The following is a 22,613-nucleotide window of genomic DNA, read 5'->3' on the forward strand; positions in this document are numbered from 1 at the left end:
TCAGCCTTTAGGTCAGAACCAGAAGGCAAGTTTCTGGCTAGTTTGCACAAACCCTGCATTGAGGCATTTTAAGCTGGAGTCTCTGAAAACTAAGCAAGGATTCACCCTGGTTCAATTCTTTTACAGCCAAGCCAAGTGCTCAGGCTCTCCAGTCCAGCTGAGACTCAGTGTTGGAGCTTCAGAATGAAGGTTAAGGAGCTTTTACATTCAGTAGCACCAAAAAGTCCAGTTTGCTTTGAAACAGAAATCCAAATTCCAATAGCAAGTTTTGCTGTCACAGGAGAAAAATGTTCTGATTCAACAAGAAAAGCAAGGCAAGACAAGAAATGAAAGATATTTTTTTAATTCTGAAAAATCTCCAGAAAAGTTTATTTGGGGGGAATCAAAGTGGATTCTTCTCTGGAAGGTCAGGGTCTACATTTACTTTTTCCTCCTAGACAAGATTCCAAGTCCAAAAGTGTTTTAAATAGATGGATTAAAGGTGTTTATCTCAATTTCACTGATGGACAATGGAATCTCAAATGGTGTTTATAGATACCTCCTCGGAAAATGTTGGGGATTTTTCTTGTGAGGTATATTTCTATCAGAAAATAATTTGTGGTCCAGTTCCAGGGCAATTTGGTCCTAATTGTTTCTTGTTTAAGGGTGTGATGATAACCAGGTTACAGGAGAAGCAAACCATGCCCCTATAGACTCACTGAAATTTCATGCAAAATATTAAATGTATATTATTATTATTATTTAAATAACAATTAAGCCTTCCAAGTAAGAAGAGGAATGTGCCTTTTCCATTAACATCTGGGATGCCCTTCACTGATTTTTTTGCTTTGTTTTTTGATTCCAGCTAACAGCAACTCAAAGCACTAAAACACAGTCTTGGTTCATGGCATGTACTTCCAAAGTTCCTTTGAGTGTCTTGGCACCATCTCACAATTAGTGCTGCTTGGTTAATTGGCGTATCACCACTTTAGATTCTGAAGAACTTGAATAAAGCTTCTTGAATTTGACTTCCAAGGACAAGAGCTCTTAAAGTAGCAAGAGCAGCAGAAGGACAGCGCTGTTCAACAGCTCAAACGATTGGGACACCCAAAATGCTGTGCATGGGAATTGTCTCAGTGTTTCCTAATATCAGGGAAAACACGAGTTTTCAAGCTTCATGAGAGGGTGGTCTTTGCTTTGAGGACCAAAGGGATGAATGACTACAGGTTAAAACTGTCAAAATATTTATTTCTTGGTTTTGACCCCAGTAAGCCCGTAATTAGGAAATATGTTTTTTCTTGTGCATACCCATTTGATGTGTTTTGTACAGCTGGGAGGTGGCTGGAAGAGAACTCTTTTCTGCTGATTGCTCCTGGCTGACCCTAATAACCAGAGGTGGAAAGTAGCCCTAAACTGGGTACTACTTCAGGGAATGCCCAGGTGAACAGAATTTACTTTTCTTAAAGAAGAAAAAGCTCCCATTTAAAACAGGGTTTATTTCAAGCATCATGTCTGAAAAAATAGGACCAAATATCCAGGATACTTGTCAACTCTTCTGCATCTGTTATTAATGGGCAAATGTGCTTAGGACAAAACAGAAGTGTCCCTCTGCTCCTCCCATCAGTGTCCAAAATCCAAGGCTACAGGGTCACCACTTCAGCAAAGAATTAATGTTATTTTTAATATTAAGCACTTCTCCCATTTGTATCTAATCATGAGAAAAAAAAATGTTAGGTTTTCCTCTTGGAAAATTTCCTATTGGCCCAATGACCAAGCTGAAGGACTTTGACTCTTCAGTTTTTGCATTGTTACCACATGATCCTCCTGTCTCTGCTGCTGTGCTCTATGCTGGTCAGACCTAAGCCCCTTAATCATCCCTGGGAAGTGGCTGCTCTGACCAGTCCAGAAAAAAGTGTGAAGCTCTTTGGTGGTTGCTGTGGTTTCTTCTCTCTGTTTTGCAGGGCTCAGCTCTTTCCTGGTGTTCAGTAAATGACAAATATGTCCATTTAGTGTGGTTTTTTAGGGAAGTGTGAACTGTGTCTGCTGGTACCTGCTTGTCAGTTTAGCCTTTCCAGTAACTCTTAAACTGATTTCCACCGAATATGATGAAGGGATGGGAATATCAAAGATAATTGTGCTTCTACAGACTACATGAAAATCAGCATGTGGGAAGGAAGGAGAAACCCAAATTTGAGTCTCCTAGGGACATGGTTTATTGATGGACATGGCAGAGATGGCTGAGCAATTGGACTTGGGGATCTCAGAGGTCTTTTTCAACCTAAACAATTCTATAAGATCCAGTCTTTGTGGTTTCTTTGACAGCGTCCAGCTAACGAAGTGGCCAAGTTGCACAGGGGTAGTTCCAGTGCTGCCAAACATGACCTGCCTTGTCCTTGGGTGTGTCTCAGGGGATGTGGGGCAGAGATGGGTGAGTGAGTTGATCCAGGGGGACACAGAACACAAAATTCCTTTGAAATGTATTTTTGCCAGAAATCAGATTGGGATGCAGCTCTGTGTGAAAAGAAATAGGAAATTAAATATTGTTTTTGTTGAACCCAACAGCAAGATTATTAATCTTGAATTTTGGCCACTTTCTGTAGTAAGGTGGCCAAAGAAGAAGTTTTTAAGAATAAAAAAATTGTGGATGCAGCCCTTGCCATAGATAACACCCCAATAATGTGGTAGGTGATTCAATCCAGTCTCTCTTTGGGAACTACATTTTGTAAATGCAGTTTGGATGTTTGTCTGTCTTCTTGAAGACTCCATTGCCAACATAAACCTAAGTATTTGTCCTCCTAAACTCCTTGTTTTGCCTCAGATGAGTTAAGAACATAATTCTTAGTTTGGACCTGAAAGTGGAAAGACTTTGGATGGGACTCAGGCCCTGTGCTGCCAAAGGACCTCAACAGGGGAAACACCCACCTGCCTTTGATACTCATCTTGGGGCTCCTGAATCTCCCTCTGGAGGTATTCATCCCTCCCCAGGGCTACAAGGGAAACCTTGATGTTGCCTAGTTCCCTCACTTTTAGACTGCAAGGGGGTTTCTTGTTGACCCTGGAGAATGCTGGAGAGATTCAATCTTGTACAAAAAGCTTGAAGATGTCTCCATGGGCAGGGTTTTGTGGTGGAAAGTAGAGAGAAGCAATCTTCACCTGACTTTTTTGGGGTCCACCATCAGTATTTACCAAGCAGTAAAGGTCAGCAGTGTCCTAGGTTGCAATATTGATGTAGTTAAGTATTCTATTACCACCAGCTGTGGGCCATTAGCTGCTATCACCCACTCCGGATGACAGGCAATGGGCCATCCGTTAGCTATTATCACTTGCTAATGACCCACCCCCGCATGACAGGCAATGGGCCATCAGGGACCCACCGTGTGACTCATGGACTTATCTCATCCCATTGTGAGATGCTCTGCCCAGGAGGGAGGAGCCAGGTGTTCCCACCTGGATATAACCTGGCCTTGGAACTGCCTGAGAGCCCTGTCTACTGGGTTCCCAGAGGACCAGAGCTACCACTGGATCTTCAGCTGGAGACTAGACCTTCACAGGATCACCGCTTCAACTGGACTACTTCAGTTGGACTGCTACTACCACCCTAACAGGGTGTTAGGTTGTATCTGACTTTGTCAGTGCTTTTCCTTGTATTATTTCACTTATTTTTAATTTCAATCTTGACTTGTGATCTCCTACTGGTTTGCTTTCAAACCAACACAAGCAGCATTCTGTGTTATACACAGGCAAGAGAGCAAACTCACTTGGTTTTGGAAATGTGAGACATACTGAGCTGTTTAAAAAGAAGTTTTCAACTGAGCTTACCCTTTTCTAGCATTTAGGAGCAACCATCAGCTATTAGCTGTCCCTCCAGCTTTTAAGGCATATGATCAAATACTTGAAGGCATTTCTGGAGTGCTCAGAACTATTTCGGTGAAAGTGGTAATTACAGAAACGATGCTGCTTCCAGCCAGCAGCTCCCCACAAGATGAGAGCAGCAGACAGCCCCTGGCCACAAGTACCAGAAATTTGAAAGAAAATAAAGGGTTCATTTAAAAAAGAGAAAGATCATAACTTTATAATAACGCTATTATTCAAAGAAAAATACTTCCTTATGAATTTGCAAAACCACTTTAGGCTTCGGGATTTTTTTTCCATCCCCCAGTTGCAATTAATTCTAAACCACGAAATAGAGCATACAATAACATCGACTGGTTGTGAGTGTTGTTAGTTCCCCAAGGACTGTCACTTCACCCTGGTCTACCAACTGGTTTTGAGGATTACACCCTACAGATTTTGAAGGAGAAAAAATAGGTTAAATGCTGCCTCCTGGCTTTTTCCTCTACTAAAAAAGAGACTTTATTGGTTGACGCATCACTACTTGTTGTTCATTATTTGCAGCGAGCAGAAGAACTTTTGGTCCATTTCTTTTCTTTTGATTCCTCTCAAGTAATGAATACTTTTGTTTCAAATTTAAAAATTTCTGAAGAGTTGACTGGTTTTGTGAGTACTATTTATGACTATTCTGCTTGTTATATCTGTGCAAATTGCTCTTGGTTTTGTGTTCACAGTGAAAAGCCACCCTCCTGCTGAAAGCTGTCCCGTAGTCTTTCCCTGCAGCAATGTGTCCTTTTTGTGCATAGTGAAACAACAACTTTGTTCCAAACAGAGTTTAAAGGCGGAAAAATGAGCTCATGGCTGGAATTTTAGGTTTCTACTGCAGAGAAGTAGAGGAGCGACAGTTCAACCAATCTTAAAGACGGTCTTGATTTTCCAAGAGTTTCAGATGTATTTAAACTTGCATGTGCTCAACATCTGGACCAAGACTTTGGCTTGTAATTGTACAGGATTTTGCTAGTAAAGGATCAGAGCTGATACAGTCCTTGTTAGGCTGATTTGGTTTGAAAAAGCTCATGCATCTCAAGGTTTATGGCTGTGAAAAATAAATTGTCTGTGAAAACTCAGGTTGCTTGGATTGTTTTTTTTTTTTTTAGGGAGAGGTGAGGCAGAAGAGATTCTACATGAACTTTGTGTCTCCCTATCCTGGTTGGATAAAATTTCATTCTGTCATGGGCCTGAGAATTATCTCAAAGCTGTAAAGTATTTTCTACATGTGGCACACAGGGAAGCTTCTTCATGTCTAGAATCGAGACTGGAGAGATGCTCCAACAACCACTCTTGAAGAAAAAAAAATGTTGAGAGTACCATTCAACAGCTCTGGAGTGTAGTTTGCTTCATTTACCCTAATTTAGGCAATCTCTTTAAAATTGAAGAGAACTGTATTTTTAAAAATTATTATTATTATTTGCAATTTTTTGGGTGTTTCTTTCCCCCATGCATGATACAAGAATAAATAACCTTCTAGATTTAATTTGTACTTTTTTTTACTAATAAGAAGCTTATTGTCAGGGATGGGTTGGAGGGAGGAAAGGTTAAATGAGTTTACAATGGAAATCGTGACACATGGGCTCCTTTGTGATAAAAGAATGATTTGTATGGTGTGACAGAGCTGTCTGTACCAAAAGGCTCCTTGAGCTTGGCAAGGAAGAAAGGCCAAGTTAATTTGTGGTATAGTAATGGCCTCTATTACCAGCCCATTTAGAACATAGGCCAGTGGGTTGGGTAATTGCTTTTGCTCCTCAAGTACAAATCTGGGTGCAGAGGGACACTGCCACCATTCTAAGCCTAATATGTTTCTCCAGAGTGTAGGAATCTCAGTCCTTGCCTGTAACCCATGTTCTCCAGACAGAGATCCTCAATTACCCCCAGGAAATAATACTGGCAGGAATGTACCTTAAATATCACTGTTTTATAGGGTTTTTGCCTGAGTCCAGGATCCCGAGAAGATTCTATCTGTCCTCTGGGAGACATAGCCTTGAATCCTCCACTAAAGGGATTCTTCTGTGTCCTTTCTTTCAAGACCTAAGGAGAGACTCATCTTTTGGCATTTGCTGCATCAGTGCCTAAGCTTTAGATTCCTCCTCATGGTGTTCGAGTTCTCTTCATTACCCTGAGGTTCTAACTGTTTCAGGAGAGAGAAGAGCTGAATGTTGCACACTTAGTGAATTATTGGAAGAAGCAAAAGATTTTTGAGATCAGAGACAGCATGGATGAGTCTGACTCTGACCAGTGGGGTGAGCATTCCAAGGCTTGCTTGATGTTGTGTTCAAGTATTTTACATTACATTCTGCAAAACACAGAAAGGATCTTTTGAGCAATGTCAGCATCACGGTCTTGCTCTCCCACATAGAGCCCTTAGGTTATAATGTCATGTTTACTCATTCCCACATGTTCACAGAAATCTTTCATTTTTGTGCATAATGGCAGAACTCCTACTGGATAAAAGGATGCTGCTCCCCATTCAAATTAGCTTGAAGCTGGCAATTAGGGCAGTGTTCAGAGGAGGACGGAATTTGGATTTAATCTCTCTGAGGCAAGGACAAGAATAGAACCTTGGTTTCCAGACTCTGAGTGTCCTCACACTATTCAAGTGTTGGAAGGGTAAGCTGGGTTTGGTCAGGGATTTTACCATTGCATATATTAGCATGTATGGGACAGACACAATTAATAGGATATATCTCTGTGCCATATCTGCAGGGCTTTTTCTGATGTCTTGAGTGCCCTAGGGCAGCTTACACAGGTTGTTTATCACCCAAACTTTCATTTCCAGAGTGGGTACAGTCTAACTTCCAGCCCACACTGTGTCAGATGCCCTTGCCAGGGAGCAGCTGGATGGAAAATTCACTTCTGTCTCTCCTGGGCCATCGACTGCCCCATGCTGTCAGCATTGCTGTACCCAGGCAGGAGGAGGGACTTTACAGCAGATTTCACTCCAGACAGCAAGAGCTGGATGCCGCTCTGGTTTCTGTACTCAGCTGAGGAACATAAAAGCCATGATAATAGGAGTAAGGGTTTTTTTGCTCCTGATTGTAGTTTTATTAGGCATAATGTCCAATTTTCTTTGAATGTTCCAAATATCTGGGCACACATATTTTGCTGTAACAGTTCCCTCTAAGGCAGATGTCAGTGTCTCACTGTTTCTGGCTTGGCATCCTCACCACTGTACAGATATATTGATTTTGTCTCTTTCCTCAATAGCTCTACACGAATGAGGCTTAACATGCCAGTGAGGCGAATGATAACACAAGGCTGACACCATATCAAATTACCCTTTACAAAGCTGTAACATATGTCCAATACCTGAGTCTATGTAAGCCCTAAAACATGATACTCTGCTGAGACATGTCCAAGATATAAAGGGGAACTCCTGTGTTTGGATACAGCACAGGTCTGAAGGTTTCTTTTCCTTTTTCTCTCACTGCTGCTACCACTGACAAGTAAATCAGACTGACATCTCTGCTACTAATGTGTTGAAACAAAATAATTTGCTTAATAAATACATTATTTCTGAGTGCAAGTAGAAAATTATTCCAAATAATTTGCTCATCAGGGACTGTTGTAGTTTGGACTTAAACTTGCCTGACTATAAAGTGGTTTATGTCTGAGTTAATGTCCATAAATGTTCTTCACAGTCAGCAGAGGTAAAGAATCTCTTAGAAGGTGAGGTTAATATTATCCTCAAATGTTCAATAATGGCTGTATGAACTACACCCTAAAAATGTCTCTCTGTCCACTGACTACACAGACAGCTTGTTCAGGGTCTAGCTCAGTTGCTGACATCTACCACAAAGGTACCTGAAGTTGGTGAGATGGGGGATTCATCCCACATTGGCAGTCTCAGTGGCTGCATATGAAGTGTCTGCTGCTATGAAAAATCTTTGGAAACAGCCAACCAAGTTAACTTTCCCTATTTCTAGTAGTCCAGCGGAATACCCTTGAATCAGGCAAGAGCTCAAACTACAGACTCAATCTCCTCAGCCCCAATTTCCACCTCAAAAATCTGCACCAACCCAAAAAGAGAAGATGGAGCTCTGGTGCTTGGCTGAGGCTCCTGAGTGCTCCAGGAACAGCAAATACTGTTTACAGAAAACACTACAGCAGAACAGCAGATACTTTCCCCATCTCTAAGGTTTTCAAAGTGTTATGCCAGAGAGGTGCTTAAAAAAAGAGGGAAACAGATTATGTTAAAGTCATTTATTTGCCATTGGTTGAGACTACTTCCTGCAAATGCCAAGGAAAGGTGGAGAGCTGGGATTATTCATGAAGCAGATTAAGGAAAATCTATGTTAGTGAGAGCAGAAACCCAATATCAATATTTGTGGAGGATGGGACCCACCAAGCATGTGGTGGGAAATGGGAGGTGGCAGTGATGCTGGAAAATAACCCAACCTCCACATGGCACTAGGGAGTGCTACATTTCCATCCCAGCCTGGGAGAGAAATTCATCCAGCTGTGCTGTGTGCTCTTTTAAAATCTTCCCAGAACACTGGAACAGGTGCAGAGAAAAAAAGACAATACAAACCAACCAACCAACCAACCAACCAACCAACAAAAACTCCCAAAACTAGATGATCTGATGATTGCAGGAAATGCTGTGCAGTGAGCCCCTCAGTGAACTCAAATTCCTCATTTCAATTTATCAGAAAAGTTGAAAGAGGATTTCATTGTAGTGTGTAATTAATTGTTTTTCTTCAGGAAGAATGTGCTGCCTATCCAGGGCAGGAAGCTAGAACAAGGCAATTCCAAACTGGAAATAAGGCACATTCTAACTGCGAGGTTGATTAACCATTCCAATGAACCATGGAAAGATTGATAGATCCCTTCATTTCTCAATGTCTTCAATTAAAGCTGGACGACTCTCTGAAAAAGTTGTTTTAGCCAAACAAAACTGGTTGGAAAATTTAAGGCTGCATAGTACAGGAATTGCTGGGGACTTTTCCACAGGGAGGGGAGATTTATATGCTCACTGTGTAGTTTATTATTTCTGTTTACATTCTGCAGAAGAGCTCAAATATTAGAGAGATGCTTGAGATAAATGCAGAAACAAACAAGCCAAGACTAGGCTACCTCCTGAAGATAAATGTAAGCTGATGTGGCTAATTCAGATATGGGGTTTATCTCAGTGAATCTACAGTGTGAAGCTGCTCTGAAGACTTTTTAATTCAGACACCCTTACAGCTTTTCTTTGAATACCTAAAAAGAATAACAACCCAAAACACAAACTTCAAAAGTTCAGGGTTGCCATAACCAATAATGAACGAATTTGTCTCCTTGCTCTCTGATTTATGTTTCCTTAATCATAAACATTCCTCCAGTTTTGCTAGCTGACCCAAATCAAAAGGACAAAGTCAAAGATCATTGTTGCACATTTTAAAATGCAAGACTGTCTCTTTCTCAATAAAACATGATGGATTCATAGTCCAGCATAGAATTCAGAATCATAAAGGCGGGTGATAGAGGTTAACCACCACATTGCAAATACCAGGACATTGATTCATAAATTGAAGAGTAAAACATACTTAAAGAAAAAAACATTGCTTGCAGTTTTGTAAACTATTGACCTCCCTCTATGCTGGACCTGCCTTTATGCAGCTTATGAAGAACCTGCTTCCAAAATGGAACAAAGATAAATAGGCTGGACTCTGCATGAGGGTGCCACAGTTAAGAAGTCAAATCCAGTTGCCTTCTATTTTTTTCTCTAGACATTGCTGTGCACATCAAAGCAGACAGGTCTCTTGATCTATTTAGCAACAGATTTACATAGTTCTTCAGGGATCTTGAAGAATCACATTTGTGGCCAAAAAAATACCCCAAACAAACAAAAAACAACTCAGGAATGTAAAAGAAATGCTTTCTGTGTGCTCATTTTTAATATAAATATTTATTTTATAATTGTAATGATGAGGTGGAAAATTCCCTCTTCCCATTTTTGAAAAGCTGGACAATCTAAAGTGAAATGATGTGCTGATAAGTGCAGTTGTCATCCCACCAGTATTTTCTGCTGTAGGAATTTCCTCTGAATTGCAATATTTATTTTCATTTTTGCACCTCTCTTTCTGTGGAATAATCCAGTGTGGAGCCAAGGTAGCCTGGAAGCAAATGGCAGAAGATCCACTGGCTGCAGAGGGTAACCTGCAAAGAACCTGTAACAGAGATATTTCTTTTGTTTTCTTATTCTCCTTCTGCAGCACAGAATAACACAATTTACCATAATTGTATTTTTATCCTTCCTCCTTTTCAAGAGATCTGAATGCTCCCCCAATACTTTCTCAGATAAACTGTTTATGACTGGACTCTGCCATCTGCAGAGTCCTGAGGGGCAGACTGGGACCATTAACTCAATTTTGGATGAGTGTGTGTACAAGGTGAACATATCTGAAAAAGCAGTGTGGATGCAAGGATCACATATATGCACACACTGCAATTTCCCATAGCTTAAATGAGGATTCTTTTTATTAAAATAAGAAGTTAATTAATACACATGGGTATTTGAGGATCAGATTCTACATACCATTCATATGGACTTGATTTAAAGATCCTGAAATTAATTAAAAGTACTGGTACAGGAGTCTGTTTCTGGTGGGAACAATGCACTGATAACTTCCTTAGAGTATGAAGAAAGTGATGATGGGCCTCCCATAGATCCAAAATTAACATAAAAAGGGATGGCTAATGTCTTGTGCAGAGTTTGCTTCCACCTAACCTGACTCCCTGGTGCTGGACTTGTCAATCCATTGCAGTGCTAAACCCAAGCCTGAAGGGAAGAAGGGAGGCTCTAGGCTGACTTTGCATATAGGGGGGATGGCAAGATTTCCACTGGCTGAAAACAGCTCAGTTTTGTCACTTTTCCATCCCAGGATGAGCACATCTCATCTTGTTTGTGCCAAGGAGCAAAGCAGCTTTGGAGCTGTATAATACTTGGATTGGTGACTGCACAGAAAACTCAGCCATTGTGGGAATAAATCAAGGACTCAAGGGCAAACCCTTGGGAAACACTAGACCACAAGCACTGGGTGTTTCTGTCTTCAGTATTGTTTGAGGGCTTCCTGGAAGTTCATTTCAAGGCCATGTTTGCTGTCCTTAGGGACAGTACACCAAGGCCACAAGCTACTCAAGGAGGTGGGTGGGTGTTAGGGCATTTCAGAGGAGATGCCTGAAGAAGCTTAAGCCTTTGTCTGCTGTTATGCAGCTTTGATGCCTCTGAAACCCTTTGAAAGCAGAAGGGAGATGAGCCAAGAACACTCCCTACAGGCTGTGTAAACTGCGACGGATTTGTCCTGCTTAACTACAGTTCAGCTGTCAGGATAAAGAAAGGAGGGAGGTTTTCTGTGGCCCAGGTCCTGCAGGTGTAAGGCACTGTGGGACGTTGGTGAGAAGACATCTCATGGTGAGAATCATTCTGTATGTATTCATGACTCAGATTCTTTCATGGCAACCTCATCTCAAGAGGCTAAGTCAACCCAAAGTCTCCAAAACTGATCCAGACTGTGCCCAACAAAATGCAGCTTTTGGACCAATATATTTAATAAAACAGCTGAGAAGGCAGCTGGAGGTTTTGTGGGGCAGATCCCATTCAGCCCTTGACATCAGCCTTCTGGGTGTCAAAGGAGATGTGTCCCTCAGCTAGCTACTGCAGCTGGTGCTTGTTGGTGGCTTGGAGACAAGTGATGGAGTCAGGCACCCCAGGAATTCTGGTGGGACATCTGGGTTAACAAAACAAATATTCAATGCAAAATAAGTGAAATAGATCTAAATAAGATCCCAGTCCAGCTTCCAATTATGTTCTTCATAGAGAGAATTAATAAATGAAATATCCAACATGAAGCCTATACAGGCTACAAATTAATTTGCTTTAAGTAGAACTTTGGAGTTGTGTAGACCTTTCCTCCATTGGATATTTTCATGTGTTTTGCCATAAGCAAAGTAAAAAGAAGTACTGACTCTCCTAAAAAAATAGTTTGGATGCAAATTCACTGACCTGTGTTTGTCAGATGAAAGCAAAGTAAATGTGTGTGTCTGTGAGGAAACTCATTGCTGTTGTGCTTGGCCTCCAACTAAAGAAAATAATTTTTTCAAGCGTTGAATGAGTTTCAGTGCTGCCCACGAGGCTGGCACTTTACACCAGTGTGTGCAGCCCTCTCCTGTTTCAAATTCACCATATTTTGGGTATGGTAAAAAGATTTGGGTTTTTTCTCTCAAATATTTTGCTTCCTCCGAGCCTAGGAAAAATAATTAATGAAGGAATTCTCTCTGTCACTCATGCTTTGCAAAGGCATGATATGTTTTCAACTCTCTCATAACTAAGTGTGCTAATTTTTTGGAAGGGTTCCCCTTATTCTTCTTGTAAGTAGAATGTGCTGGTAGCCAAAACAAACACAGAAAGAAGCCAAGGAAAGAATAAGATATATCTACTTGTATGAATGGTCCAACAAGGGAAATCTCCAAAAACTACTACTGTAAGTACCATAAGATTTCAGATGGCAAACTCATCCAAAATTAATGGCTAACAAAACATTCAGTTCTTAAACGGCAATTGGATAAAAAGAACAGATTCCAATAGTAAAAAATAATCCTCCTTTTAGTGTGGAAATATTGTTTTGTGGTTAATTCTCTGGCCTTGGAGACTGAGGCTTAGCACTTCTCTCTCCAGAGTGGCCCTGTGTAAGTCAACTAACCCTGTTGTATCTTTCTTCTTTATCAGAGGATGGTCCTGGTGCTTCTCTCTTATCTATTTACTTATCTTAGGTTACCACCTTCTTGCATCATGAGCTTTCTGCTATCATGTCTTCATGGTGTCTTAAACAAGAGGCCTTGATCTTGTTTTCAGCTTTCAGAGTGGATAATATGTTTCAATTAGATAAAGTTGGGGTTTTTTTCAATAGAATGTAACCTTTTCTGAAAGTTTTTGTGTAGAGCCCAAAACGACATGTTTTGTAAAAAGTCAGAAAGCTAGGAGACAGTTTCCATGCTTCCATATTGTAAATACATCTAACAATCCCAGGATCTACCTGAATTCCCTTTTCCTCACACATGCAGTCTTTCACAGGAAAGGAGCAGGATTGCCATAGCAATTTATATTTATTTTGCAAATTGTGATGTGTTAAATGGTAGCCTTTGGAAAGGTGGTTAGTGAAAATACTCAGGATTAGGTACCTAGTCACAAGGAATACATTCTCCCTATGCAGATGAAATCTGCACAATCACCTTTGTTTTGCTCTTCTCAGTGCCATTGCTATTTGCAGAGAAGAAAAGGAACAGTAAAACCAGCACGACATGTACTGCTATTTTTGCCTGCAAGGGACAAACAAAAACCTAAGAATATCCTGTTGCACGTGAACCATTTGGTTTGAATAAACAATCTGTTGACCAATCTAGTGACCACACACTCACGAAACAGGGACTTTGCATTGTTGCATGACAGTGTTTCTGAAAGGAAGCAAAGCCTGGATAAACTCTGGCCATCCATTAAAGACTGAAAACGAGGCAGCATTTCAACAGGAAGACGAGAGCAGGGTTTTCTGACACAGCCCAAGCTGAGCAGTGTGTTGGTGGGCGAATGGTGTGTGCTGATGTTTCCCTTTAACAGCTCACCAGCTGGCTGAAACCAGACACAGAAAATGTCCAGAAAGCCACTCCAAGGAGGTTAGCTGGGATGGAGCTGCCCTTTCACAACAAGTATACCCACCAGCCCTGCTGCCCTGTCTCTGTTTCCCCTGAGCTGTCAGTCTGATGCTTGGGAAAATCTGCTGGGCAGTGCAGATTTTATAAACTACTTTGTAAAACAGCTGTAGTGCCGTTTTGCCCTTGACATCTTTCTTATTATTTGAATATGTTATAACTTCCATTTACAAGCCTTGGCTGCTGTACTTTTAGGTCCTGAACAAATGGTTGCTAAGAGGGAGATCTGAAATATAAATAAGCTTTTTACAAGGACATGGGATGATGGTTTTAAACTCAAGGAGGATTGATCCAGATTAAATGAAAGGAAGTTTTTGGTTGTTTTTTTTTTTTTTTTTACAATAAGGGTGGTAAAACACTGGAAGAGGTTGCCCAGAGAAGCTGTGGATGCCTCATTCCTGAAAGTGTTCAAGGTCAGGTTGGATGGGACTTTGAGCAAACTGGCCTAGTGGGAGGTGTCCCTGCCCATGTTGGGGTGGTGGAGAGGTTAGACTAGATGAATTTTAAAAAGTCCTTTCAACTCAAACTATTGTATAATTCTGTGATTCCTTGATGGGATGGATGAGAGAGTAGAGGAGTTACTCACCTTTCAGTCATGAGTCTGACGTGGAGCAGCCAGGATCCCACAGGGTGTTTGCTGCCAGGGCAGTGGTCACTGTCTCCTCCAGGTAAATCACATCTCAAAGAGCCTTTGCCATAGCACAATCCTGCACCAGCCCACACCTTTTTCTTGTCTTCAGTCTCTGTTTTATGCACCTTCCTGCAGACATGTAGGTGCTGGCAGAGAGTCAGGAGATGTCCTGTCTCAGCTGGACCCAAAGGCAGGCTCAGGAGGGCTCTCCCAGAGCTGCAAGGCCAGGCAGTGGGAGGACACCAGGAAACCTCTTCCCTCTGCTAACCTGACCTGCCTTTCTCCACCTTGTCTAACTTGCCTGACCTGCCTGCAGTTACCACAAACTTGGACTTGGCTCCATCTCTATATTTAATTTTTTTTCTTTAAAATGCAGTGGTTTTATTTTTTTAAATTGGGACTGATGAAAGCTGTTGCTGTTCTTATTTTTCCTTTCTATGAACTGAAGTGATGACAACAGAGTTTCTAGTAAATTATAACATAGGCAGTCAGTTCCAGATTAGTTTTGAAGTTGGACTTTTTTTTTTTTTGGAAGTGTACAAAATATAGCCAGACAGGACTTAATTAAATACTTGTATTTCATAACTGTAATTTATCTAGCTCAGTATGTCCTTTCCCATGGGTTTGTTTGGGTACAGGGAATTTTTAGCTTTCAGGCTGCCTGACATGGAGAGCTCTGTGTGTCCACAGCACAGGTAGAAAACAAGCAGTAGCAATGCTGGCATGCCCACACTGCCCTCTTCATGGTCTTCACCCCAAGCAACCACCCCTGAGGATGAGAGTTTAGCTTCCAGACCACTTAGCATCTGGTCTCTTGCTGAGCCTGCCAAGACTGTTATGTTTACCAACTAAAACAAGCCAACATATTTTCATTCTATCTCTTACTACCGTGACTCAGAAATAATCCCATATGGCTGCAGTCTTGCTGCAACTCTTTATGGGCAGGATCTGGAGCTTGTTGGTGTCAGTGGAGAGAGTCCCAGTGATTTCAGTGAGTTTTGGAACAGGCCTGTGTACATGTGTGAGGCCTAGAAAAAGGATGTATGTGATATGTTATCTCTGACCCTGTTAGCAGAGATGTCATTGCTTACCACACTCACAGCCCAGCTCCTTGCTCCTCACCATGAACAGTCCTGCAGTGGTGCTGGGATCTCCTAAGAACACAGAGCCACTGGTGTGACTGATGGTCAGTCCTTGTGCATTCCAACACTTGTGTTTGCTGCTTCCCAAGCCCTGAGCTAAGTGCTGGATCCAGCTCTTCTCATGGATAAATCATGTTCATACCCATTGCCTGTGGCCATGCCTTTACTGCCAAGGTATTGAAATAAGAAACTTACCTCTTTCAAAATACTCTTCCACACTTTCCCAACAATTTATTATTATTTTCCCCAGCAATTTAACACTCTTTTATTTATTTCCTAGTAATTTAACACTCTCACCAACACAGATTGCTCTGTAATGACTGCATGAGCTACTCTTACATTTCTCCAGACCAGCTGAAGAACACTGCCGTTTTCCTGCCAAACATCCCAGAAATGAATGAGAAAAGAGTTATATGTCCATACATACTCAGCTGCCTAAATACTTTGTGTATGGAACCCATTCTGAGAATACATTTGTCTGACAGCCTGGAAAATGCCAGTTGCTCTGTGTATAATAAGGATAAAGGCAGAGTTAGTTCTTGTGATTTCTGTTGATGGGTCAGCATGGAAAGAGTTTGCCAATGTTTGTTGGGTACCTCATGGATTAGTGCATTCAATTCTTCATTTCACAGAGCTGGCAGGGCAGGGAGTCACATAGCTCTTCTTCTGTAGACGTGATTCCTATGGGAGAAGGTTGGAGCCCATGGACTCGTCCTTGGAGAGAAATCTTGCCCTGATGCAGGGGATAAATAAAGGATTTTGGTGTTTCGTGACCTTTCATGACCTTTACTGCTTTTTATTTGTTTCATTACCTTTTATCTATTCAACTTGTGAAAAGCTAATTGCCTGGAAAAGATACAAAACAGGATGGAGTTCCTCCATCCTGATGGACTCTCAGCCCCTGTGGGATCTGCTGACTGAACATATTCTGTCCTCTCTCCTGCCTGGCTCCCAGATATCTCCTTTCCTCCTCAAAAGATTGTGATTGTGCTTTTGCAAACTTTCTTAGCCTCCTACTTGTGACTGAAGGATGTCTTACGGATAGAAACAGAGTGAATGATGTTCCCTATAGCAGATGATATTGAACATCACCAGGCGAAGGGGGAAAAAAAGGTAGGAGGCTTCAGTAGATGCAATCAAAGTATGGCTGCAATCTGCAAGGGGGAAATGATGAACAGACCTTTGGCTGTGCTGAGATTTTCTCTTTTTTTTTTTGTCCAGGAAAATTTTTAGTATCGGGAACGAGAGATATGACACATAGTTGGGATGGGACATCTATTCCAGATGTTGGACCCTGGTCTTGCATGTTGCAGGAAAGCACCAAATTCCTTCAAATTCTGTTGGTATTAGTGAAAACCAGGGGAAATCAGCACCTCGAGGGGCTGTGCATTTAGTGGCTGGCTCAGGAAGACATCAGTGGCTCAAAGTTACACATCACAATTCTTAACCCTTATGTGCTTTGGTCTGTGAAGATTTTACATGGAGTAGTTCAGGACAAAAGACTGAAGTAATTTGGGAATCCTAATTAGAAATTACATCACTACTCTAGCACTCAGAACTGCTTCCCAGTGAAAGATACAGTAATAAAATACTGATTTGATTATTGGAATATACTGGAAGCCAATGTTGCTGGTTAACTGCTGTGGATGAGAAGACATCCCAATAAGGAGGATAGAGGATGTCACACTACCTGATGCAAACAGCAATGAAGGTCACAGGCAGTGAGAGTCTGTTAGAACAGGAAAGTAGGGAAAGGCAAGGAGAGAAAAAGAGAGTATCTTACTTCTGTATTTACTTAATTTTTAAAGCTGCTCTTTCCTTTGAGTCTGGGATTGATCATAGGGTGGAAGAGCCAAAGAACAAGGGAAGCATGGCTGAATTTGTAAAATAACTGGGTGTTATACAAGTCTGTTGCTTTTTTGGACTTACTTTTCAGAGAAGCTGTGAGCTCCTGACTCCTGCTGGAGGTGAACAACTGCTGTCTAAAGCCAAGATCCTTGCATTTTGAAAAAACTCTTGACTATTTTTTCCATTTTCTTCAGAAAAATATCTAGACTCTGAAACAAAATTTTGTTCCAATTTTTGTACAGGATTAACAAAAGTTTCCTTGATCAATATTGCAAACAGTGGCTCCACTTTTTGCATTGTGTGACTGACGGTGGGTTAGAAACTGTGCAGCAAGACTGCAAATTTTGAGGGTAGATTACATCTTTTTTGGTTCTTCTTTCTAAGGATTGACTGAAGTTTTAGTGAAAGGACAGCAAAAACATTGCTTGGAACCTGCTGTAGAGAAATTTATAGCAGCTTATAACAGTAATTCATGGAAGTTTATTATTTGACCTGCTTTATGAAAGTTCACAATTAGTTCAGTATTTAGTACTCAGAATTGGCAGAGTTTCCTGCAAGCTGGATGCTGAACATCCGGTGAACTTTGTTTATGAGCACAGTATGTTGTGGTTAGGAGGCTTTGGAGCCACAGGTCACCACCCAGTTGTCTGCAAGCTCAGAGCCCACTTGCCAGGGGGAATGGAGGCACCCTGTGCAAGGATTTAGAAAGAATAATAATGATACTACTAATAAACACAACACTAATGTAGTAGTAGTAGTAGGAGTAATAATAATAATTTATTTATTTCTACTGAATCAATTCTGTGCTTGAAACACAGCTAAAAAAGAAGAAAGTGGAAAAGCTGCTGAGGACAAAGAGGAGGACAATGTTCTCATACACTGAACCTGTGTCAGCACCCTGCTGCAGGAATTCCTCAAAGGTGCTTCTGGGGGCTTGTGAGTAGAAGAGAAAATCATGGCTGGCTGATCACCAGAAAAGAAACTGCTAGAAAACGAAGGAGAATTTGAAAGAAAACTCTTCCTCTGTTTAGTCTTCCCCTTTTGCTTGGCTGTGGTTTATGGCACAGTGATTGACTACAGGCTCTTTTCTAAGCTGTTTATTTTGGAATGGTGCTGTCACTGTCATGTCCCAATTGCTGTGTATATCTTGTTTTCATCTTAAAGAAGCCCAAAACAAACTGAAAACTTCACAGACCTATAGTTCATGTATTCAGCTGTGAATGCAGGGAGAGAGCTCCAAACCACTAGTTTATGTGTAAAATGGACAATTTGCTCAAACATTCCAGCTGGGCAAATTGTGTCTGTTCTGCATAAATTAGTGGCAGGAAGCAGAGACTGCTCTGCCCCTGCTCTGTGGTGCAGTGCAAGGGTTTGGGGCTTCTTGTACCAGATCTGTGTGTAAGCAGATCTGTGTAACACCTCAGAGACACATCCTTCACACTCAGTGGGAAGAAATATGATGGCAGTCTGAGTGTCTGAAAGGTGTCAGGAAGCTGAGCATCTTCTGCATGTGTCTTCCTACCACTGGAAAGTACTGCTGAACTTGAGCATCCCAAATTAAGAGGTCTATCTGCATCCTGATGGGAAGAAATCACTGCACAGGTGAGCTTAGGAGAACTTGGCTGCTGAACCACCAGAGATGAGCATCATATGCAAGGCATTGAGGTTAAAGAGTTTTGCTATTCTACCATCTGTTGAAAGTATTTATGTTATCTGTGGTGCTTTACTTTTAAACAGAAACTTTAGTCCCTACTTTCATCTGGCTAAGCACAGAAGCCCAGTGTGTCCAGAAGCTTATTTAAAACCACTAAAGAGGCATATTTCATCCAGCCAATTTTAGGGGTGCAGTTCATCCAGTACTGCCACTGGAGACGGTAACAGGGATCTAAAAAATGTGGGAGACGACATAAAAGATGATGAAGTAGCATCCTGAATGCAGGTGGGACAGCCTGGGGTGATGCACTCAGTCCCTTGCCAGTGGAATAAATGAATGAACGCCAACATTTGCCTCAACTGTGCAGCCAAATATGCATTTGCATTAACATTAAAGATCCAAATTCACCTTGTGCAGAGTGTATGGTTCTCCCAAGAGACTCAGCATTCCATTGGGCAATGCTGTTGTGAGAAGCCACCACATGAAGGTAATTTCTCACAATATCTCAGAGAATTAGAATTGTGCTTGTGACCCTGTACCACCACACTGTCTGGGATTGTTATGACTTCTACTATTACTAGGACTTCTAGAAAACTAATTTAATATACCATTAAATCTCTGTGATTAAATTCCTTCTCCTGATGTCCCAATGCAAGTTAAAATGATGAGGAAGGCACAGACACATTGTCATATAATTAATGCTGGTAATTTTTATAAGGTCAAAACACTTTTGTGGCAAGGCCACCAAAGAGAGCATCTCTCAGTGAAGTTTGAAAATATATGATGAAGACCACAGTAGTGTTCCCCTGTGGGATATGCAGACTACCTCCTTAAGGCATAAAAGGCATAGTCAGATGAAAAATGGATGCTTTTACAAGTGGGAATTCAGAGCCATCAGTTAAGCTTTAAGTTAAGATAATTCAAGCTTTACCTTGAATTATCTTCCTGCTGTTTCCTTATATTTAAGGGACTGGCTTCTGAAAGTGGACATTTAATTATGCAAATAATTCTTCTCTTGTCTCCTGTGTTCAGTCTTGAAAAGAAAATATTTCTAATGGATTCTTAAGGAGTGATAATGTTAATTTAAAAATAATGTGTATTTACAGGATTGGTTGGGAGGCTCTACTCCAACTTACACCAGAGATAGACATCAACAGGGACCATAATTTCTCCTCTAAAGCATCACCTCTGGCCAGGTACCTTCAGTGATGTGACCTTGGGAAGAGCTTTCAGCTGTTCAGGTGGTGGACCCAGATGAACTTGACTTTAGAGTACTCGGCAGTTGAGAGGAGTCTTATTTTTCTTTATTTCCTTTCCATTCTTAGCCCTGTTGATGAGTAGGAAAAGAACCATCTCCTGGTAAACAAGATACCAAGACAGAGCTGTAAAGCACCGCAAAACCATTGTGTTGCTTGAACAGATTAAAACAGTCCCTCAAACACTAATTTATGGTCTTATTTTAGACTCTTGTGGCCTTGAATTATGAAAGGGAGGTGGTTTTAAATCTATTTTCATACATTTTTGTTTTGATTTGTTTTTCTGAGTTGTTGGCAGTGATAATGACCTTGTTTGTATTAAAAATGGAGAGGGGATAGAAGAGTGAGGTCAGATTGCTTGGACACATTGAGATGGTTTCAGTTATTTCAGCAGAGAAGCAAACATTAATGATTGTTAACACTTATATGTGCCCAGCTGTTGCACACACACAGACACAAAAACTATTAATAAAAATATTTCTTGAAGTTACCCAAATTGTTCACGTGGTGAAAACTTGGCTGGCTTCCAGTTTTCCATAACTGGGGTAGTCTGAACTAATTGGGATAAAACGAAAACCATCCTCAAGCTTCTGTCAAAAATGTTGGGATTTAAAAAAAAAGGTCTGTTCAACATTTCTCCCTCCTTATTTTTCATCTTCTCTTGCCTCTGGTTACTAGGTAAGACTTAAATATATATTCACATCCAGACTATCCAGTTGTAATTAATGATAAAAAGCATTTTGTGGGATTTATTAAACCTAGAGCTTCAGAACTTGCTGTACCCTTTTTAAATGTTAGAAATCAGACCTCTGTAGGTTTTCTTCCTTCTGTCTTCACCATGTCTTTCAAGCACTCAGAGCTGAGTCAGAGGTAGAATACTAAACTGCAAGGATGCTGGCCCAGCAGGCTCTTGTTTCTAAGCAAAAATGATGAACAAGTGAATAGCTGTGACATTCATCTAACTCAGGTCCTGATGTGCCAGCAGCAGGAAGGGGTAGGTCTGATGCCAGCTGCTGGATCTGCTATGTGCATGCCATGGATCTGTGCTCCTTGCATAAGCTTGAGTTGATCTCAGGCATGTGGGACAGTGTTTATATTGATAAGCATGTGCAGAGTAACCATTTCTCCCAGCAGCTGGTATCTGGGGCCATTGGCTTGATAGAAGATCTACAGAAAACTTGTATTCCACTTAAATCATGTTTAGGCTTGAGTGTCAGCTGAGATGTAGTAACTGTCAGGGTGTGTGCTCCCAGTCCATGGCTAATGTGAAAGAATGCAATTTATCTTAAACTCCTTCCACTGTGGGTTAAGATAGATGGCAATAATTCACATTTTCTGGGTGAGGATAGCCTGCCTCAGCTACCAGAACTAAGTCGATTTGCTGCTGAATCAGAGGAATGTGCTTCTGTGCCTGTGCCTGCAGCATCCTTTGCTCCTAATCTTGTGCTTCAAATGGAAACACTTAGTCCTGTTGAACCTTGAGGAGAACCACAGTCTCTTCAGTGCCAGCCATAATCAGAGCTCTCATAATCTTTGAAGAGCTCATGAGTCCTCTCTGGTGCTTTGAGATGAGGCAGGTCTGCATATGCACATAGCTGCAAAGACCAGAATGGTCTTACTGTAAATTATTTAATCTCTTTCCTTCCCCAGCAGGTCAGTGCTCCATGACTCACACCAGCCCTCAGGAACACATCTATCTGGCTGAACCTCTGCAGATTACCCTGAATCCTCTCCAGACATTTTGGGCAAATATTCAACCCACTAACAAGTTGTATCTGCACCCACACTGCCCTACAAGACAACTTCCTGTGCTCAACCAAGATAAACAGTGGAAGAGCATCCTGTTGTGCCACGAGGAAAACAGGCTTCAGCTCTTGTATTTGTTTAAAAATATTTAGATTTAGACAATCTCTATAGAAAGTAGGAAATGCCTGATTTACCCAAGCAGTCTCTGCAATCCCACGCTCACCAGCAGCCTGGGACTCAGTCACTTGATGTCCCTGTGGGCTGTGCAGAGGGGCCACCGACCTGGGGGTCCCTGCTGAGCAAACGCAAAGCTGGGACTTGGGCAGGAGAGCAAGCCTTGGCTCACTGTGTGTGAATCTGCCTGCCAGGCACAGTGGCTTGTGCTTAATAAGCCATTTAGGAAGGTCTGTGCTTGATTGCCTTGCTCTGTGCTGCGTAATCTTGTGAGCCCAACGACTTACCAGGTTATTGAACATGGGATTTTGTTTATGGAGCACTGCAAGAACAGTAAGAAACTTGTATTCAGTGATATCCTTAAGAAGCTGAATAAAAAATGTTGCACAAAGGAAACCAGGCACGTGTAAAGCATAATCATGGCTCTCTGGAGAGGTTTGGATCTCAATGAAAGTCACCACCCAGTGCACCCACGAGTCCCTTCTATGGAAACAGTCTGCTGACAATTCCATACTAGGCTACATCTTCTCACACCACCTAGCTAAACCATGAAAAGACAACGGCATGAGAAATCACTCAGCAAAACCTGGGTGTTAAGGTCTCCAAGTCAG

General features: G+C 41.5%; 1 long non-coding RNA gene across 1 annotated transcript; it reads left to right on the forward strand.

Annotated features, from left to right (window-relative positions):
- The first annotated feature begins 18,581 nt into the window (after window positions 1-18,581).
- Window positions 18,582-22,377, forward strand: LOC146438710 (uncharacterized). The gene is made up of 3 exons (XR_014852114.1): window positions 18,582-18,774; window positions 19,933-20,067; window positions 21,736-22,377. It is a non-coding gene; the product is annotated as an uncharacterized LOC146438710 (long non-coding RNA).
- The last annotated feature ends 236 nt before the right edge of the window (window positions 22,378-22,613 follow it).

This window comes from Lichenostomus cassidix, chromosome 4, assembly GCF_008360975.1.
Source record: "Lichenostomus cassidix isolate B80296 chromosome 4, HeHo_3.0, whole genome shotgun sequence".
Lineage (NCBI taxonomy): Eukaryota > Metazoa > Chordata > Aves > Passeriformes > Meliphagidae > Lichenostomus > Lichenostomus cassidix.